General features: G+C 46.8%; 1 long non-coding RNA gene across 1 annotated transcript; it reads right to left on the bottom strand.

Moving 5' to 3' along the window:
* Nucleotides 1–640: 640 nt before the first annotated feature.
* Nucleotides 641–21,177, bottom strand: LOC309858416. The gene is made up of 2 exons (XR_014308179.1): nt 20,828–21,177; nt 641–10,542 (listed from the first exon to the last, which is right to left on the bottom strand). It is a non-coding gene; the product is annotated as an uncharacterized lncRNA (long non-coding RNA).
* Between the last annotated feature and the right edge of the window lie 508 nt (nt 21,178–21,685).

Consider the following 21,685-nt stretch of genomic DNA (forward strand, 5'->3'; position numbering starts at 1 on the left):
GCACTGTATCATTTATTCCTGATTGTACCTTAGCAGGGGGCGTTATCACTCCCATTTCATGGATGGGAAAACCAAGATTCAAGAGTGTTAATGAGACTTGTCCACAGTTGTTTGAAACAGCTATGTTTGTGACTATTTCTTACACAGGAATAGATAACCGATACAGAAAAGTCATCTTTTAAAAGAGAAATACGTTGTGGTCCCTTTCCTGCTTAAACCCTGTATGCCCCATTTATTGTAGAATAAACCCAAACTCCACACCAACGCTCACAAGGCCTCCTGGTCTCATGAGTAGCCCCTCGTCCCCTTACTAAGCTCAGGCCGCAAGAACCTTCTTTCAGTTCCATAAACAAGCGAAGAGAGGTTTTCCCTGACCACCCGCATCTCTAAGTATCAGCTTCCCTCCAGTTATTCTTTTTCAAAACCCCATGTCTTGTGGCGTACTGACTGTAAGTTATAATGGTCTAATTTGCCTTTGTGCTTGTTTCTTGTCTCTTTCCCTGGACTGTGAGATCAGATGCGTGGAGACCCTTTCTGTCTTGGACACTGTACCCCCAACACAGGGCAAGAGCTCAGTATCTACTTATTGAATGAAGGATGAACCTAGCATTCCAGAACACTCCTTCTTCTTACTTAATACTTTTCTTCCCTTGTCAACCCAACACCAGCCTACACCCACTTGCTTGGCCTTTGCCTATTTCCCAGCAGAGGAGATTTATCAATATCCAGTTTAAACACTCCAGACTCTGTTCTTCCCAGATCCCTGCCCCTTTCCTTGCTCCCTCACCTCAGATGGTCATAACGTCTTTGATCTTAGCATCTCTGCAGGTGCTTACCCCTTCTACTGCGGACTATAGCTATTTGTGTAGGATCTGATGCTTCCAGACATTTCTCCATTTACTTCCCTCAGAACAAACAGACCTGGAGGGAAGCACAGATACGCAGTAGAAATTTGGGGAGAAATGGATGAGTCACTGCTGGTCAGCATCAGTGCTAACAGGTCTACGCAGAAAAATCCTGGAGGGAAGAGCAGGGCCTCATACCCACCCTGGAGGACAGTAGACTTTCCATTTCCCCACCGTATCGGTCTGCAGGGCCACCGTCATGGAATACCACAGACCCAGGGGCTTAAACGACAGACGTTTATTTTCTCGGTGCTGGGGGCTAGAAGTCCAAGATCAAGGTTCTGGCTGCCTTTGTTTCTGGTGAGCACTCTCTTCCCGGCTTGCACATGGCCATCGCCTTGTTCTGTCCTCACAGGGTCTTTCCTCGGTGCCTATGCCCAGAGAGAGGGTGTGAGGTCTCTGGCGGTGGCTTTTTTACAAGGACACCAATCCTCGTGCGTCACCTAACTTTAATTACTTCCCTACTCCAGATACAGTCAGACTGGGAGCGAGGGCTTCAACATAAGAATCTGGGGGAACACACATGTTCAGTCCCCAACACCCACCTTTCCAACACCACTGCCTTCCTGATGAGGAAGGGGACCACTGTAGACGTCATACGAATTTTATGGGAGGGAGTGGGCCGGAGGGATTCACAAGGATTATAGATGATGCCTGGTGCTTGCCAGACAATGTCTCACCTAAGCCTACTACACTCCCTCTTTCTATTACTGTCCTCATTGTAGACTCTACAGTTAGACCCTTCCCTAAGATCAGGGACACATATGAGTGAGGGACTGGGCGGCACAGGGCTACACAACCAGGACACAATCCTTAGTGGAGTGTCTGAATCCCAGAGCCCAGGGTCACACAACCAGACAGAGTCAGCACCAGAACCAAGATCTTTCTTAAGGTACAGATATTAGTAAAAACTCGGCTGACTCAGACTTTATGTCATGCCCCTGGAAAGACACGGGTCTTCCAAAGGAGAAAGAGTTTAACACAGGTCCCTCTGCCTGCCTCCCCAGATGTCAGTCTTCATTGAAAACGCCCCGAGGTACCAATGAGAGCTACTATTTCAACAAGCTGTTATTTCAACTAAGGGCAGGAGACCCGGAGGTAAACACGACAGTCATGTAACCCAACTCGTGGAGGCTGGCGTGAAGACAGCCGGACAAAACTGAGGTGGGTGTTAGGAAAGAGGAAGTAATCCGGGTGCTATGGGAACTGTGATTATTTCTGGTTTCATGAAACGGGCTGTTTGAACTCCAGAAGCACTGAAAATGGTCCCTTTCAATAACTGAGTTTTATTCTGCTTTTTGCTCATGGGTGTTTGTTTAAGCCCCTTTTGTGTTGGGGAACAGCACGGCCAAGCCAGCCTGATTGTTCTTTCTGCCACCCGCCGAGCGTCGTAAATATGTAATTCCTTGGTAGAAAGCAAAAGAGCATCCAAAATGTGACCAGTTCAGTTTCCTGACTTAAAGATCTAGACGGTTAATACAGAACTTGGAACGTGCCAGGAGACCACTGCTGTCATGAAGTGAAACTGACAGAAGGTCTTTGGGATTTGGTCCTATCTAGTGATCCCTCCTCATTTTTGTTCCTGTATAAACTCCGCCCGTGATGCTAGTGCATTCTGGCTTCCAGCCGGTCTAGCTGACTAGTCCTAGGGGTAGCCAGATACAACTGAGATCTAATCTCTTATCATAACTATGATGCTTAGTATCCATGTGGACAGCAGATCTAACATCCTGATTTCGAAATTCCTTCTCTACTCTTCTGACCTTCCTCTATAGGCATTCGGCCACCCAAGTGCACGGCCAGACCGTGGCTTGGAAGGCTGCCAGCTCCAGAATTCCCGACCCCCTCCTTATACTGTAACTCTTTAGCCTCCACCTTGCTCACCCCAGCTGAGTTCTCCTTCCTTTGCTGCTCTGGCCAGTCTTCCCCTATTTCTTCTTATCGCTGATTTTCTAACTTAGGAAGCGCAGGAGAATCAGTCTGGGAGTTTAAAGTGCAGATTTGTGAGTCACCCCTTCTCCCATTCCAAGTCAATCATTTCAACAAGCACACGGAGGGCTCTGGCACGTTTGTCTCAGAACGCACTTTGGGAAACTCTGGTCTGGATAAGACCCGAACAGGAGCCCAGCTCACCTAGCACTACCGAGTGTGGTTCAAGAACTCTTTCCAGGGCACCCACTGCCCTGCACTGCCAGCCCTAGGGTCGGCTCTTCCAGCCATGCTCAGTGTTCAAGGAGCAGCCCTGCAGAGTCTCTGACCTGGGAGACACTTTAGTTCTATTTTGGTTCTGCCAATAGAAAACTCAGGGCCAGTCTTGACCTTTGCAATCTGTGTCCTCACCAGTCAAACGAAGGGTGTGGACAACTTGATTGCCAGGCATCCTTCTGGCTCTGACATTTGACCATTCCTTCCTCCACCATTTTGCTCAGGTCATTTCCACTGCCTGGGAATTCGCTGCGGAGAACTGCCCAATGCTTTTTCTCTGATGCTTGTCTCCAGAAATCCTGCCCAGCCTCCGAAGCCCTGGTCCACGACCAGTTTCCTCGTGAAGCCTTCCTTCGGCTGCCATGCTGTTCCTGCATTCTCCTGTAAATGCTGTGTCCCCCAGAGGACAGACCCAGTCCCATAATTTCCTTCCGTCCCAGATATTTTAATTCTCTTCATAGTGTTTATGTTCCTGGATATCAGAAACTATGCTTAGGGCTATGGACACTAGCGGAAGCTTTATATTAATGAGTGTAGAGGAGTCAGTCAATGAGGAAGGAGAGCGCATCACGGGCCCTGCTGGTGTCTGTATCTTTTCCTCCAGGAAGAGCACAACATGCCTGCATTGACTGACATCAGAGCTGCACCTACAGAAAGAAGTATGCTGCAGCTTGACAGACGACAGCTGGGTCCTGCTTACTGCTTGCTGAACTGCGGAGAGCAAGACCCCATTATCCCTTGCCCGTGCCTGGCACTGATGATGAGGTTCCCAAGGGAGCAGGCATCTCAGGCTGTGGCTTCCTCACCACCGTTACACTGTCTGCTTGCACAATGGGGAACGTGTTCAGCCAACACACTTAGCATTTCAGTGTATCCCAGGCACATATGTCTAAGGGATGCTGAAATCAGGCCTATCCGCTTGGGCAAATGATCCCAGGCTGAAACCCTACCTCCACCCCTCACTTCTAGTTTCTATACCAAGTGACCTGGAAGGCTACGTGGGTAGAAGAGAGTCAACAAAAGGTTCAAAGCTGGCAGGGAACAAAATATGCCTTAAGTGTAGCAAAGAGTCCCCTTCCATCCAGAAAGTTGACATTTGGGTTGCTTGTACATTATTATGACAGGGAGAGGTCATTTTCTGCACTAACAGCATTTGCATCAGCAATTCCCAGTTTTTTGGTCTCAAGACCTATTACACAATAACATAATCTAGACTAGCCAGTTTATATTTCATGTAACATGTATACGTGATATATATGCATGTATGTATCATATGTATATAGACATAAGTGTGTGTGTATGTATAGATAGATAGATAAATAGATATAGATATATATCACATGTAATCTAGACTAAACCCCTTTATTCTTAAGGATGTTTGGGACCTTATAAAAGAATACTGGGAAAAAAAAAAAAAAAGAATACTGGGAAACCTTAGGAGTCCTCAGACCCCATATGGAGAAGTTCTGATCTACCCTGACAAACATTTTGGCAGAAGGTTAACTTTGCAAATTCCTATAGCTACAAACCCTTTAAGGCTAAAGGTAAGTGGTATAAATGCAATTCATTAAACATAGTTGCACAGACACTAAAATAAGTATAAAATAATTTAAAAATGACTGTAGAAGTGATTAGAAACGGTCAGTCTATATGTGTAAACACAACGCTTCGGTCCTGATAGATAAGCTTTTTTTAAGGTGCTAAACCGACTTTTCCTATAGCAAACCCATGCCCTTTCTCTCATCAATAGGGGAGACATAAAAGAAGAGATTTCTCTGTACGGTTCTCCCAGGTGATCTATTTCTACCGCGTCCCTGGGCCCGATCCTGTCCCTGGCTCGCAGGGTATCCTGCATTGCCCCTTCCTGTCCTTTCTTCCAGGCTCTGCCCTCTGTCCCGGGATCTGCCCTGCCCTAGGATGCCCAGTTGGGTTTGGCCAATGGGAGTCCAACAGGAGACAGGTAAAAGGGAAGGGAGTGAGGTGAGGATATCCATTCTTGGGCTCTTCCCCGTGAGGTTCTGCTGGGCTGGCTGTGTCCCCTCTTAAACGATGACTGGTCCCTGTGGGAGCCCTCTCGCCTCCATCCTGGAGGTTCTAGCCACTGCTTTGTCTTCCCCCCTTTGGGCCCCGCAGTGGCACTGGCCCCACTGGGTCCCCTGGTTCCCCCACAGTCTACCCACGCCTTCCTGAGCCATCTCTTTGGACAGAAAATTCCCTTGGATTATTCTCAATGGAGCGAGCCGTCAGTTTCCTGATAGTGCCTTGCTGGACACACGTTAATAGTTGCCTATTGCTTATCAAAAAAGAGGTAAAATCTGGTTGTATTCAGTCATTCCTGTTTTAAAATTCTTCCTTAGTTAACTGTTGTGGTTTTTTTTTTCCTCTCTCTTTTTTAAAGATTTTATTTATTTTAGAGGGTAAGCAAGCAGGGGAGGGGCAGAGGGGAAGAGAGAGAATCTCCAGGAGCACACACCCCATCCCAGCACAGAGCCCGGTGTGGGGCTCCGACTCATGACCCTGAGATAGTGGCCTGAGCTGAAACCAAGACACCGAGGCTTCACTGACTGAGCCATGCAGGCGCCCCTGTTCCTCTTTCAATTTTAGGCCAGGCCAGGGTCATCCTTGTACACAATCCTGCTCCAAACCTCTCCCTCCTTCCTGCCCCCAGGTATGCAAACTGTCTTCCTACGCATCAGTCCTTCCGTAATTCAGGAGAGTGAGACCATGAACTCCAGGAGGCTTCCGGGGCCCAGCAGCCCCGTTGCTGAGAACTTTGTCACTGCTGTGAAGCCTCGCCATCTTTGAGGACACTGTGTTGGGGTCCGAATCAGTCTGAAACAGGTCTCTACGAGGTGACGTGCGCTGTCACTAGGATTCAAGCGAGAGCTGGACGCTAGGGCGAGCTGCCCAGCACCCGGTCAGCTTCGCACGTGGGAGAACACCCTTCCTGGAGCTCCTGCTCCTGCTCCAGGGGCGGAGGGAAGAGCCTGCAGGAAGGGATGGCCTGTGCCCCCTGCCCCAGGCCTGGAGAGCATTAGCTGCCCTTGCTAGCTTCAGGGTCTAAGCCTCTTTCTTTGTAAATCACCACTTCCCATCCTCCACCCCCACATACATTTTAGGCAAAATCGGGATACTGTATAGACGACATCCCTGTCTCCCCGCCCCCATTTCACTTTGCAGAGGTGAGAGTGGAAATCTGACTCCGGGGGCACAGCCTGCACAACCCGCAAAGCCTTCTCTGGTAGCAGGAGCCACGTCCCGGTCCCATCCCCCCACGGCCCTTGTCTCCTCACAGGCGATCCCACAGCTCCGGCAGCTTTGGGTGGGAGCTGTGACGATAGGACAGGGCGCTGTCACCCTCCCTAATTAGCCAGGCAGCAAGGCTGCTCTACTATCCCCAGCTGACAGCGCTCTCGAGCCTAATGAATTAGTCACGCCACCAAAGTGTAATTGGCTGTCACATTCGAAATAGGTCATTCACGCTAAGGCTGCTGGAGGTGAAGATTTCACCAGCCAAGCCAAGGGCTTTGGTTTAAGCAAATCTCCAGAGAAAGGGGCTTCTCCAAGCAATCCCCCATTAAATATCTTTCATCGAATCCCAGTTGTTTTCATTAGCGGCGGCAAGAAGGGTCTGGAACAGCTGTCTGCTGGCTCCGGAGTGTGTGTGTGTGTGTGTGTCAGGGGGTAGTGGGATGGAAGGCTTTGTTCAGCCTCTTCCTTCACTGACCCTTCCTCAACGAGCCTCAGGGGGCTCCTCGAGGAAGAGAAATGTGAACACGTGCTCTCGTTTGTCCTTTGCACCCAAGACCCCGGCCAAGTCAGAATTAGGAACGGGTCCCGCGAGCAGCAGCAGGTTTCGGAAGCGCGAGTGCGCCCAGGCCTCTGGGAAGAGTGCCTCTCTGACCTGGGAGCCACGTTCAAAGAGGAATTCAAGGTCAACAGCTGTGACTGAGTGCCCCTGCATTTCATGTCCTAATTCACAGACATTCGACCCTCTTCACTGCTCAGAATACACTTGCCCTCTCGTCGGCAAAGATGTATTATTCAACTCAAGTGCTTGCTGGGATACAAATATTTGACTGGCTATTTTAGGGTTTGGAGACTTCCTCACATGTTCATCTGTTCTTTTAATGGTTTTCGAGGATACCCAAGGTGCTCTTACGGAGGAAGAACAGTTTTCCCAGGATTAGAATAAAAAGAGAAGTGACTGAAGGCGTCGCTTGGGGGATTTGAGTTAAAATCAAAGCGAATGCACGGATTGCTAGCTCTTGATGTTAAATGGATGTGGGACTGGGAAAAGCTGATAAAGCTCCTTGGGGAAGGGAAAGAAGGGAGGGAGTTTAGCAATGAGATTGACCCTTGCCCGCCTTCTGTTTAGGAAGATAGACCGACAGCCTCTGGAGGTCTCTTGCAGCAGAGAGTCTATGGCTGTAGAGCCTTGAAGCAGAAGGTCAAGAAACGCGAGCATTTTCACCAGGTGAGCAGAGCACGTAACTCAGGAGGCCCCGTGTCAATGGGAGTCACATTCTTCCACGACTATCAGACGTGTCATAATGCTGCTTCCAATGACATCGAGGTGTCACCTTGCGAGACGCCTGCCCTGCTCCTCCAGGGACCCCCCCCCCGCCCCCCGATCTTTCCCTTTAGTCTGCCCTGCAGTCTCGAGTGCCCGGTTTTATGAACAGCCCGTCTAAGTCATACAGTCCAATCCCCACAAGCTAGAGCTGCATCCGTGCATAATTTCCACTGATGTATGTGCCACAGATGGTTCCCACGTGCCCACTGCTGTGGCTGCTCGGAGTGGGACCCCATGAAGTCAGCCACTGTGTGCACCTGTCCTACAAACATGGCGGTCTGAACCGGACTCCTGACTCCCTGTCATGGCCACACGCCTCCCCACCGCCAACCCCCACCTCCAGCAGCCCTCCTCTTCTCAGTAAAGAGCCATGTAGGCCTTCTAGATGCTTGGACCGAAGCATCTAGATGCTTGGAACAAAGAGTTATCCTTGGCAACTCCCCGCACCCCACCCCTTACTTCCGAGTTAACAGTGTCAGGCCTGGGAAGGGTCTCATCCACTTTCTCCTGGAACAGCAAGTCTCCCAAATGACCTCCTGCCTTTGCCCTACATGCCCCCCCACAACTTCACTTTCAAGACAACAATCAGAATCATCCTTTATGAAAGGCAAAGCAGATTATGTCACTGTGCTCAACACCCACCAAGGTCTTCCCATCACCCAGGGAACAAAACCTCAAATCCTTACCATGGCCTGTCGGGCTTTGCAAGGACTGGACCCCGCCCCCCCCCGAAACCTCTTGGTTCTCATCATGCACCCCTCTTTGCTTGCACACACCAGCCTCTGGCTCTTCCTGGAACCTTCTCCCCCAGAAGTCCAGGTCAGACCTACAGCACCAGCAAGAGTCTGGCTATGTAACAGCAAAATCTTCTCCAGCCGCCATGTTCTATCTTTCTCCCCCTGCACTTTTCTCCAAAACCTGTCCTTCCATCAGACACAGCCTGTTCTTTCTTGTCTACTGTCTGTCCCCCTCCAAGGCAACAGAACTTCACAAGGGGAAGGGCCGTGTGGCAGTCACCTCCGGTCCCAGGAACTGAATAGAATCGAACCGAACACATGGTAGACATTCAATAAGTATTCTTTTCTTTCTTTCCTTATCCTTCCTTCCTTTCTTAAGATTCTATCTATTTGAGAGTGAGAGAGAGCGGGAGAACACAAGCTGGCAGAGGCAGAAGAAGGAGACTCTCCACTGAGCAGGGAGCCCAGTTCGGGGCTGAGATCATGAGATCCTGAGATCATGACCTGAGCTGAAGGCAGAGGCTTAACCAATGGAGCCGCCCATTATGCCCCAATAAGTATTCTTTAAATGAGAGATAAAGTAAATCTCATATCCTTAAATAGTTCATAAGCTCCTGAAGTGGCTCTTTTCTGATGATTCTACTTCTTCCTAGAGGAGCCCCAGTAAGTGCTCATCTCCAAACAGTTATGCAACGATTCTAAAAACTGATTCCCAGCCAGGCAGAAAGTGGTCAGCAGGGTTCCCATCCCTAACTCTTACGCGTTCTGTTACGAAGAACAGTCTTTCTAGGATTGTGTTGGCTAAGTCCAGCCACAGTCACAATCAGCCATTTCTATCTCTCATGGAAATTCAGTTCCCTCCTGTGACATGTATATGGTTCGAGAAAAAGTAACTATTGTGCAGACTTTCAGGAACTGCCTGGTACTTTCTGTTTGTCTGAGTGTAGTTATTCCTAACTCTTTTTTTTTTTTAATGTGGAAATATGTGTGTGTGTGTGTGTGTGTGTGTGTATACATAGATGTATGCATAAGAATGACCACTTTAATAAATCTTGTGTATAGTTCAGAGGGTTAAATCCATGTTGCCCCCTTCATCTTGCAAAACTAAGACTCTACTTCTTAAACAACAATCCTCATCCCCCTCTTCCCTTTCTATTTCCAGACATTTGACTACTTCAGCTACTTCGTATAAGTGGAATCATACAGTATTGGGGGATGTTTTTGTTTCCTTTTCGTAACTGACTTCTTTCACCGAGTTTAATGACCTCCCGTCCCTCCGTGTCATGGCAAGTGTCAGAATTTCCTCCTTTCTTCCCGACCGAAGAATATTCCAGTGTATGCAGGGGCCACATTTCGCTTGCCCGTTTGGCCATCGGTGGGCCACTGGGTTGCTTTGCCCCTTCTGACTGTTGTGAATGATGCTGCTGTAAACTCGGCTGTACAAGTATCTCTTCAAGACCCTGCTTTCGATTCTTCTGAATAGATACCCAGAAGCGGAATTTCTGGATCATATGACAGTTCTATTTTTCATTCCTGAGGAGCCGTCACACTGTTTTCCAGAGTGGCTGCACCATTTTACATTCTCACCAACAGCGGACAATGGTTCCCTGACTCCTTTTGACAACAGATATTTCCCCCTCCAGCAAGTTAAAACCACTCAGAGATGCCCAATAGAGCTAAACATTCCTGCTGTTTCTAACGCTTAGCAACCAGGAGCCAAGCGGCCCCCACTAACTGTGTGTCAGTGTGTGTGGAGCGGTGCTTTTCACTCACTCCTTCGTGCCTGTTTTGAAAAGGCTTCCTTGTCCTCGAATTGACACGCAGGCTAAGTGGACATGCCCTGGTCTGCACTGCAGGCAAAGGGCAGTGGGCCAGAGTCAGCTCTGTCTTGGGGTGGTCGGAGCTCTGCTAATCCCACGTAATCTTCTCATATAAGGGTGATGTGTGTCCATGTGTGGTTTCTCTGGGTGATTCCCCCCGAGGCCTGCCACAGTCACCCCACGGTGAACCGGGAGACTTGGGGTGATGTGTGTGGAAGAGCTGAGAAGAAGACTAGAGTCAGGCTCACACATCCCTGGTTCCTTCCCATGGGTTTCCAAGGACTTCAGAGCGTGGACACCTGTCAACCCAAAGAGACAAGTGCAGAGGGAACTTCCTGGAGCTGACGCAGAGATGTGAGGGGAGAAAGGCCTCTGGACCACCCCTGTGTGCTCTCTTTCAGCTCATTCACTGCTGGGCTGGGGGTCCCTAGTCCCACTCTGTCTCCCTCTTAAATGACGTGGCCTTCCTTGTCCGGCCTCCCCAGCCCAGTGCTCTCTGCTCTGTCTTTGGTTTTGTCTTGGACCACGGATTTTCCTCATCCTTCCTGTTCGTATTACACAGCAGTGTCATATGGCGACGTGCGCTCTCTCTCTCTCTCTCTTTGCTGCATAGAAAAAAAATGTATTCACTTTAGGAACATGAAAGGATGAAAAGACTGAAGAGTAATAAAACTTATCCATTTTGGGTGCCCTCAAGGGGCTGTTTTATCAGGCTCGGTAGTTCGAAAAGTATCTGTAATCGCAAAGAAAACCCTAAGTGGGTGACATGAATTCTCTTAAAATGAGTAATTTAAAACAATAAGAGGGAAAAGGGTGATAAATGTTCTCTTAAATGGGGACTTAACAAGACTCTCCCAGCAGCTGGGAAAAGGGGAGGAGCTGGAGGGAGATATGGTTAAGAAACTCCCAATGACCTCAGGAGGCAAAATGATTTGGAATTTGATAATGTAGTCCTGAGGTCAGCAGACTTTCTCTAGAAAGAGCCGGACAGCAAATATTTTAGGCTTTGTGGCCCAAGAGGCAAAAACAAAGAAATTACATTGATACCTCCATATAACAAGAGAGAAAATAAACTTTCACCTATTTTGACTGACAAAATTTAAAATATAATCAAGCACTTTCTCTTTTTCAGTGATCCTGGTCAGCTTGGGAGAATGATGGAATCCTTTGTCTTTGGGAGAACACTTTGCATAGTTGGTGTTCAAGGTTTACTGTTCCCCATCACCAAATCAATTGCAAATGTTCACCTGTAAAAACCACTCCCATCTTGCAGGCTATGAACAAAAACAGGTTGCAGGCTGGGATTGGCCCACGGGCCTTGGTTTGCTGACAACTCCTGGCTAGGTCAAGAGAGGGCAAAGGGCCACTGACTCACAGCCTGCCCTTCTCAGCAGTGCCTGGGAGATTGTAAAAGCTGGAGTAGCATCACCATTAGGACACACAGGGCTTTTTACATCCTCTGCCCTATAGCCCGCGTTGTAAATAACCAGAAGTTGTATTGTCTTTTCTCATACAAATGGCGATGGTCCTAACCCACCACCATCCATTGTGTCTCCAGGAGAGGGGATGATTTGGGTTAATCCATTGGCACTCACCCCTGCCACAGCTGGTACAGCTTCTAACCTAACTGACCAGTTACGTGCATCGGTCACAACTCCCATGGAGTGGGGCCCTACCAAAATGTGTTGATTCGCTCCCAGAAGGTCAATCCCATCCACTTGTTCCCTGCCCCACGCAGGACTACTATTAAGCAACTGAGCTACTGCTTGTCTTCCTGTGTGTGTGCTTGTTCATATATTTACAAAAATGTATACACAGATAGATAACCACAATTTCCTCCAGGAGGTTTCTATCATTGAAAATGTTTTAAGAAGCAGTGGAAGTAAAAACCAAACAGAACACCAGGAGAGAGGACGTTTGTTGTCGAAGCTTCGTTTACAATCCTAACTGGAGTCCTAAAATATTGTGACGTGTATAATTCAAATTTCAATGGGGGTTATCTTTAAATTAGAAATGTTTTAACAGCTATAGAAAGCCTAGCCTTTCTCAAATGACTGAGATGGGGGAGGCAGTAACTGTGGTATGTTTACTGTAAGTAAGTATTTATCCAGGAAATAGGGACTGTAGGTCGTTACAGATGCTGTTAGAGAGGTGATTCCTGACCTCCAGAATTCCTGACCAAGGCGAAAGGACTCTCTCCACAAGAAAACTGCCATAGTCTATATGACTCTTCAATACTCAAATTAATTTTCAGAGGGAGACCAGATTGGTGAACCATAAAAAATGGGTAGGAAATCACATACTTATTTTGTGCCAAATGATGGGGTTATTCTGAGCCCTGCCTTGGTCACATGGTGGACATCAGAGAGAAAAGCCAGGCTTTTTAATTTGTGAGCCAGAAACACCTTTATATTCCCAGGAAAGCATGTGGAATGAGCAGTCTAGATAACTCTGTTCTCATCAGCTTGTGTCTTTGTTGGTCACAGATCAAGAGGAAGAAAGGGTAATTGCATAGACTGGGGAGGCTGAGGCAGCTGAGAAAATCAGTTTGATAATAACTGACATTTACATAGTAGGCCCTTAATGGTTTTCTACTACCTCAACATTATCTCCTTTAACTTCACAGAAATTTTCTCAGGAGGCGACCACCACCATGATCACCACCACCATGACTACCATCATCATCACCAAGACCACCACCATGACCACCAAGATCATCACCACCACCACGACCACCACTGCCATGACCTCTCATCATCACTAAGACCATGACAACCACCATGACCATTGTGACCACCACCATTATCACCATCACCACCACCATGACCACCATGACCACCAAGATCATCACCACCACCATGACCACCACTGCTATGACCTCTCATCATCACTAAGACCATGACAACCACCATGACCACTGTGACCACCACCATCATCACCATGACCACCACCATGACCACCATGACCTTCACCACCACCATGACCACCATCACCACCACATGACCCCATCATCATCGCTATCACCATTACCGCCACCACCCCAACATCATTATCACCATAATTGTCATCATCCCCACATGAAAGAAGGAAATGAAGCTTCTGAGGGGTTAGGTAATTTTCCTAAAGTCAAACTATGAATAAATTGAAATTGATCTTTTGAGTCCAAATATTATGCTCACTCTACTATACTACCTTCCCTCAGTTTGGAAGTCTGAATGGTAACAATCGAAGATTTAGAAACAATGGTAGCTCTAGAATTTTTGTAAGTGAAGTACTTGGTATAGCAACAAGGCTGGAGAAGAGGTCTGGCCCTTTGCTAGGAGCTGTTTGCATACAACTTTGTACACAGAATGCAGATCATTTAAAATAGCTGTGTTTTCTGAAAAAGCTTTTTTTTTATTATCATGTTTTCTATTAAAAGTTAAAATTCTAACTTATGTTTCAGTTTTTAGGGATACTAATGGAGATGAACCAGGGGCTGAAGTCTGCCCCACCCCAAAGACATCCTTGGTAACCCTCAGTGTATAAACCAGAAATTGAAGAAGAGTTTGTTTTTCCTAATATTTCATCACATAATTTATCTGAAAGTGGTTAAAAGTGTCTTCCACAAATCACATCTGCATATCTGATTCTCTGACATACTTTTCTTCACATACCATTCTAATCAGTTCGTTGTGCTGATATAAATAGGAAGAAAAATCCCACCATGGAAAATATTTTCATTTTTACTCCCTCTCAGAGTTTCCTGAATGCCAATTTATAGAGGAAAAAACAAATCTATTCAACTGCTCAACCAGCTGACTCCACTTGTGATCTGGAAGTCAAGGTATTCGCTTCCCGTTTTTAGCTCATTACATCTTACACTGAATGGATGGTTTAGAATGAAGCTGAGAGGGAGAAGGGTCCAGCTGGTTTTCTGCTGTTGCTGTTTGAGTGGCATAGTATACTGAGACTTTTAACCCCCGATGATCCAAAGACTAGGAAGGAAAACATTACACTGAAAAGACAGCACCATAATCTCATCACTGCAGAAGGCAGCAACCTGCTCTTTCATTTAGAAATGTTTATTTCCTAGGGCTACACCTCATTATTCAGCAGAAGATGAAATACCAGATCTTTTTCTGTTTGATAGGTTATCTATTACTGACAATCTTTATAAAGGCGACACAGTGTCTTCTTCCTCTCTCAAATTCTTACTCTGTATCCATCATTGATCTTTCTGGGTCTTCTGCCTAAAGCATTTGCTCAGGGAGGTAAAGCATGAAAAAGTGTAACATGTGGAAAGTTCACATGAGAGTGATGGTAATATGAATTATTTTTGTCTTCCGGAGTAAAACTGGCCATTATACCCGCCTTTTGCTATTCCAGCATAGGTCAAAATCTTTCTCTTAAAAATATCTAAAAATGATCAAAAAGATTGTTTTTTCCCTGGAAGGGAAATTCTAGATGCCCTATGAGATACATTAAATGACCTGGTATGTCTACCAGCAAGGACTGAACACTTCACATTCTCATCCGATCTCTCCCTCGCTCCAGGGCTGACGCCAGCTGGGGAATCCTCCCTTTCCTGGTCATCCAGGCTCATTCACACCTCAGGCTCCGGAGAAGCCAGGCACCAGGATACTCTGGAACATACGGAGTACGTACAATAGCCCACCAGCACCTGGGCGCCTGGGTGGCTCAGTCGGTTAAGCATATGCCTTCAGTTCGGGTTTGATCCCAGTCCTGGGATCAAGCCCCACATCGGAATCCCTGTTCAGCAAGGAGTCTGCTTCTCCCTGTGCCCCTCCCCCCTCATTCGCATGCTCATGCTCTCTATCTCTTTCAAATAAATAAAATCTTTTAAAAAAAAAAATCCCACCAGCACCTGCATTTTGGGTTTCACTTTCTTCTCTCCATTTCACTTGCCAGGACCAGTCACTATTTTTTTTTTTTTTTTTAATTCCTCCCTAACTCTTCTCTGTCCTTCTCCTGGTAGTGGAAATAGTCATTTCCATTTGGCTCAGCTAATACATTTTTCTTCTTTAAAATCTCTTCTGAAACCCACTGAATCACAAGCATCGCTGTTGAACGTCGCAGCTGTTTGGCAAACAATCAATAGGCAAAATTTAGCCGTCCAAAAATAAATGAGAAGTTGAAGAAGCTGACACTTGCTGAGCACACTAGAACACGTGAGGGGCCGTCCGCTGGGGAAACCACAGCTCTAACACATACGCTGACTTGAGTAAGCGAAGTGACTTCCATCAAGGGGGAGGGGAAGGCTACCAGTTTCTCTGTTTTGGTCATAACAACCATACACTTCTTTTGCTTAAAAACATTTTTTTTTTTTTGGACCATACATAAATGGGTGTGCTTATAATTTTCATTCTCATGTCCTATAAAAGACATGCTTGAGTATGTCTTATACCATTCCTAAAAGGACTTGGCTGGCTGCTCATAAAGATATGAGATAAGCATTGAAAATGCTTTATTTGTGCTGTTGGGCCCCTTGGCTTTGGCCTGATCTAAATAGGTCACCCTGAGGTCATTGGAGGCCATAAATCGGGGGGGGGGGGGCTGGTCAGGGGGGAACTCGTGGTTAAAACAGCCCACATAGCTTTAGTGCAATGTGCTATTTTAGTTTGTGCCCCTGATATGACACCATCTCTTTGGCACCAGCAAAGAAAGCTTCCTAGACATCTATGGGAAGGGAATGTTTTGTAGTCATCTAAGACATAGGTCACAGAGGCATGAATTACTGCCGGGAGGTCTGTGTCTGCTCCATAACCTGAGACAAAGGAGGGAAACCAAGTTCCAAGCAGAGCATTTCTCCAGGACTCCGAGGGGTGAGGCTGATTCAAGCAATCTTGGCAAATCACGAGAGCAAAGAGGGACCAACTGTTCTTAACTCAGGAAACTAGGGCAGCTCTTCCTGCCCATTTTCCAACCCCATTACTTGGGTGCACTTGAGAACCCCAGATATGGATTTTTGGAGAAAGGTCCAACATAGCTAAATACCAATTATTATACTTATAATGTATAAAGTGTACTATGGTCAAATAAAAACTCCAACTCTTCCAAGCCAAGAGGCGTATAATTTTATGCCCTCTCTAAGATTTTATTTATTTATTTGAGAGACAGAGAATGGGTATGAGAGTGAGAGAGAGCACAAGCAGGGGGGAGGGAGAGGGAAAAGCAAGCTCCCCACTGAGCAGGGAGCCTGACATGGGGCTTGATCCCTGGGCCCCAAAGAGCAGACGTTTAAGGATAAGACACTTAAGGCAGATGCTTAACGGACTGAGCCACCCAGGTGCCCCTACGTTCCATCTCTTCAAATTTTTTCTATAGAGGGTATGACTTAACCTCTGAACTTGTAGGATTTACTGGCTTTGTACATATTCTTAATTTAATCTCTTCTTCTTTTAACTTTGGGAAGGGCACAAGTTCAGGAAACAACAAAATACACCAGATTAGACTGCATAATTGTTTCCCTATTAAAAAAAATCTCTTCCTAGGGGCGCCCAAGTGGCTCAGTGGGTTAAAGCCTCTGGCTTCAGTGTGGGTCATGATCCCAGGGTCCTGGGATTGAGCCCCGAATCGGGCTCTCTGCTCCGTGGGGAGCCTGCTTCTTCCTCTCTCTCTGCCTGCCTCTCTGCCCACTTGTGATCTCTGTCTGTCAAGTAAATAAATAAAATCTTTAAAAAATTTTTTTTAAAAATCTCTTTCTTGGCTTCATAAGCAGTAGAGACAGAAAGTGAGCATCTCTTCTACTTATAGTTCTCTTTTTTTTTCCCTTTGGTAAATCTTTTGCAGTTTTCTTGCTTTCTCTAAACAGAAATTTCTCTTGAATGGGAAAACATGCTAATTTACTTGGCCTGGGGAAATGAGAGAGGTTTGGTTCTAAGCCGAGTGGTATTTTGTCCTCAGTGTCTGCTGGTCTGTCCAAGAGCGACGCACAGCTGCTGGTTGAACGCTCTCCCTTGTGCCCGTTCATCCACAGCCTGGAGGCGCTCCTCCTTTGGGGAGGTTGAAACAGCGTTCACAGACACAGTGGCCCACGACGCAAATATTTTCTTGCTGTGCTACATTGTACCAGCCCCGGGGAACATTTGAAGGTCCTATGAAAGCTTTGCCGTGTCCTGTGGCCTTTCTAGAAGCAAGGCCTTACAAGGCACGTGAGTCTCCCGGGACTAGAGGAACCCGAGAAATACTCTGCATTCCTAACTGTGAACTCTTGGTGCGTTATTATTCTAACCATTGACTTATGAGAGAGCACTGAGTGGGGCTGAAAATGGGGCAGTGACTTGTGGCTTTGAGGAAAGAAGCAGTTTTAACCGGTGCCAAGGAGTCATTTTCGTCTGCTGAACCAGCGACTGACTGCCCCTGGGCGAACTGTTTCCTCCCACACACGTGCTCTGTTCCATTCCTGAAAGCTGGCCGAGGGCCTTCAGTGTGCACGACACTGTTTTCTGTTTCGAGTCTGATCACCGCCAGAATAGTTCTCGCTATCATTACTCTTACCGTCCATCCAGCTACCTCTACTCACGGACGCCACGCTAGCTGTCAAGAAGGCACAGTGATACGTTTGAAATAATGATGGGAAAAGAGCATCTCATTCCAATGACTGATTGTTCTGTACCTTGGTAATCCGATCAATCAATTTCCCAAGAAAGAATAAAGTCTACCTGAGAGCCTGATGATGGTGGGGTTATTTGGAAAGCAAACCCAGGGTGCTCTGTGCGTGAGCGACGGGGCGGGGGGAGAAGGGAGAGAGGAGGAAATAAATATCAGGACTTCTGGAGGGTAGGTGGAACGCTGCTTCTCTCCCTCACTCACCATTTGCAACTCTCTCCTAGAACAAGAACGGAAGGACACACCAGTGCCTCTTAATTCTGTGACCTTAACATTTTCTTTAACCACAGAAAACAATACCTGAAGCAAACAGGATCTCAGAAAGGCAGTTAAAAAAATATTGTGAGCACGACTCATTTTTTTCCCTCCTCAGATCTCTATGTGGTCCATAAACCTAAATGAACTTCTATATACTTGTAAGCAAATGGACCTAAATTCTAAATTTGTGTTCCTTTAGGGGGAAAGGGTTCTTTAAAAATGTGTCCATTGCGAGGAAATATGGTTGCCTTAGTAACAAGCTCCTGGGCATTTTCCTTCCATTATGTCAGAGAAGACTCATTGTACCAAAAGCTTTCTGCTCTCCGAGGCGTGTTAAGGGAGCAAAAAGCACGGATGAAACACAGAGCCAGCATGGATTCCTGTAGGTAAATCCAAGCCACCGTGCAGAAAAGATGAAGTAATAGAATGCTGGAGTTTTTAAAATGAAATCTTACAGACTGTGTAATCACCCTCTTGTTCTAGATGAAAGGAGAGGCTCAAAGAGATGACATGACCTGCCCAGGGCCCTACACCACGTGACAACAGGGTCAGTGCTCCAAAGACGCTGCCAACACCTTGTCTGATACGTTTTCACCATCTCCTACCTCTGAACGGTGGTTTACGAAGCTGAAGTTCCGTAAATAAGCCCTATTTTGAATACGTGAGGTTAACCCAGCATGTGGAAAACTCCTGGGCATGACCTTCTATTCCACTGTAGGAGCTGGTACTTACTGAGCACTTAACCATGTTGTAGGTATTATTCTAAGCCCTTCCCTGGAACAACATTTAATCGCCACACCACCTGGGAGGCTGGCCAGTCCAGTTTATAAGTGAGTAAATTGAGGCACAGAACGATGAACAAATCTGCTCACAGTCACAGCATGATTTAAAGGCAAAGCCTGGGCAATGTTAATTCCATTGTTGAAACGCTCGACTGTCACCCCCAACAGAACTTGTTTAAATGAAGCACCAGCCAGACAGGGCTCGCGGAAAATGACAAACGTGAGCCAGAACTCAGAGAACCCAATAAAAACACACCGTCCGTTGGACTTAAAAGGATTCTTTTGCTCAGCTCTGGAGAGTAAGCTCCAGGAGAAATGCAGCCCAGAAAGTATAAAGCATATCACACGTGAACTGCAGCGCAGATATTACAAACCTGTCGTGAAGGAGATCTGTGTGACCCGACAGGTATTACTGTCCCACACCAGCACTGGGAAAAGAGGGTTTGTGTCGCTAGTTTTAAGTAACCAGAGCAAGTCGCAAAAGGAGTTTGCGGCACATGAGAATTCCAATCTGCATCTTGTCTGACTCCCTACTTGACTCTTTACCTTGCCCGTTAGGTTGAAATAATCCCCTAAATCATCAGGAATGCTCACGGGAGACATCCTACAGGTTCCCCTAGCCTGCATTACTCAGGTCTTAACTCTTCCGAGGGTGGGGCCGCAACTAAACCGTAATGTGGCGTATGGGCCTATAGATGGCGCTCTTTAGCACCATCGTCAGACAATCCCTTTGGGGGTAAGAAATGTGATCTGGGCATTTTGGGAGTTGGGTGAAAAATCACCAGATTGTCCATTCTAAGCTTATCTTCATAGCTGTAAACATTTTTAAAGTCGTGCAGGGAGTAAATATCTCAAGTCAAACTTTGAGTGGCTCTAAATACCTCTTATCAAAGGAAAGCAACAGATTGAGAATTTGGCAAACACCAAGGAGCCCGAATAGGTATTCTTAAACCTGATCTCAGTGATGATAAAACTTCACATTATGATTTTAAATATTTCTGAGGCCAGAACAAAATACTAGAAAGACATCGAAACATTGGTAGTGGGTACAACCTAGATGAGCAGGTTGCAAAGGAGTCTTACTATGCTACAGTCTGCAGTTTTCTTCACTGGGTTTGTATTACTTGAGTGGTCCCTTAAAATTTTGCTAGTGCTCCTTAAAAACAAAAAAACAAAAAAACAACAACAACTACTTGATAGAGTTTTCAAAAACTTACCAGCTATAGTTTCTTACGGAAATCAACCTAAGTGATGAGGTCCCTGAGCTCAGCTTCCCATTTATTTAGACAATTTAAGTTCTAGAAAAGTTCTTTTGCCTGTGGTCCCTTCTCATGGGCAGCATTTGACCAAGACATCTGTAGGTTACTAGATTAGCCACAGAAAATCACAGCCGAACCCCAGCCCACAGGTCTGCTTGTGGAAGGACTGCAGAGTAAGAAGGGAAAACTCCACGGTCCCAGTGGGAAGAAAAGGAGGAAGGCATGGAGAGTTGGGCTGCCAAATACCTCCGAGGAAGAGAAAAAGATCCAGGCGGAAAGGGAGAAGGGGGAGAGGCAGCTAGTGCCACTGAAAGCAATATGGTACCACGGAGAACCATCCCTGGCCCATTTGTCCCTCTGTTAACCCTAGCAGCTCTGCTGTGTGCAAAGCACCATGACAGGCTTCCCTTGATGTACTAGACAAGAGAGCACGGAAGGACAAGGGGAATAATCGAGCACTCATTTCCTACCCTAAACATTTATCTAGTCATGACTTAAGAAGAAGATATTTGGAGGAACCATTCAACTCCCTTGTGTCCTGCTTTGCCTTATATTCCCTGGTGCCTAGACTGATGCCCACAACCACCAGGGCGCTTTCAAAATACCCCCCTTGGGCAAAGGTTTCAAAGCTAAGCAAAGTCGACCAGAACAGCTTCTGCCAGAAAGACATTTACCTTCACCAAAAATATCATCCTCTTCCTCGCTCAGGAGCTCCTCGGGGTCCAGATACTGCATCTTGGAGAGGGCAGTCCACAGGCCACAGCAAGAAGGTGGCTGCGACAGTCCCCACTGACAACAGTGCTCCCCGGGGGCAGTTTCCTCTCCCAGCGCTGGGCTGGGCTGGGCTGGGCTGGGCTGGGGCTGCAGGTTGCGAAAGCCCTTGGGGAGGCAGCTTCCGCCTCCACAGCTTCATTCATACGAATAAGCTCCGGGAGCCTTTCGGAAGAGTGAAGAGTGCATTCCACGGGGCTAATTCTTGTCCCAGAGAAGAAAGAATTTGGGGGTAAGGGGGCTGCAGATCAGGTTTGACCTGAACACAGATACCACTATAAAGTCCGAGTGCAATGAATTCTTTCAAAGCTATAGCTTTCAAGATTCTCTTAAAGAGGAAGTCAGACTTTTAACTTTCTTATGAATTTGAACACAGTGGGTAGCATTGGAAAGAAGGGGACCATTCCCATGCCTCTTATCTGCTTCCATGACCATGTCTCTGAGAGCTCCAACGGTCACTAAGCCACACAGAGGAGGTGTCTGGGGGGAACTGAACTTCTAGCGTGCTTCTAGTTCTTCCTTTTGGCAAACCTCTTGCGTTTGAGGAAAAGCTCTACGAATCTTTAAACCAAATTCAGTGCATGTGTAGGTTCTTATGAACTCAGCTAATCAATGGCCAAGCAGCAGATAACTTGTTTGGGTCAAACAACTTCCATTTCATTTTGACCAGGTCCTCAGACCATCACTATCGTAGAAGGCAGAGAAGGGACACCAAAAGCTGCTCCTCCCAGAGGGAGGAGTCACCAACCAGTAAGCTTTCC

Source organism: Mustela nivalis (assembly GCF_964662115.1).
Source record: "Mustela nivalis genome assembly, contig: HAP1_SCAFFOLD_2340, whole genome shotgun sequence".
In the NCBI taxonomy this organism is placed as follows: domain Eukaryota; kingdom Metazoa; phylum Chordata; class Mammalia; order Carnivora; family Mustelidae; genus Mustela; species Mustela nivalis.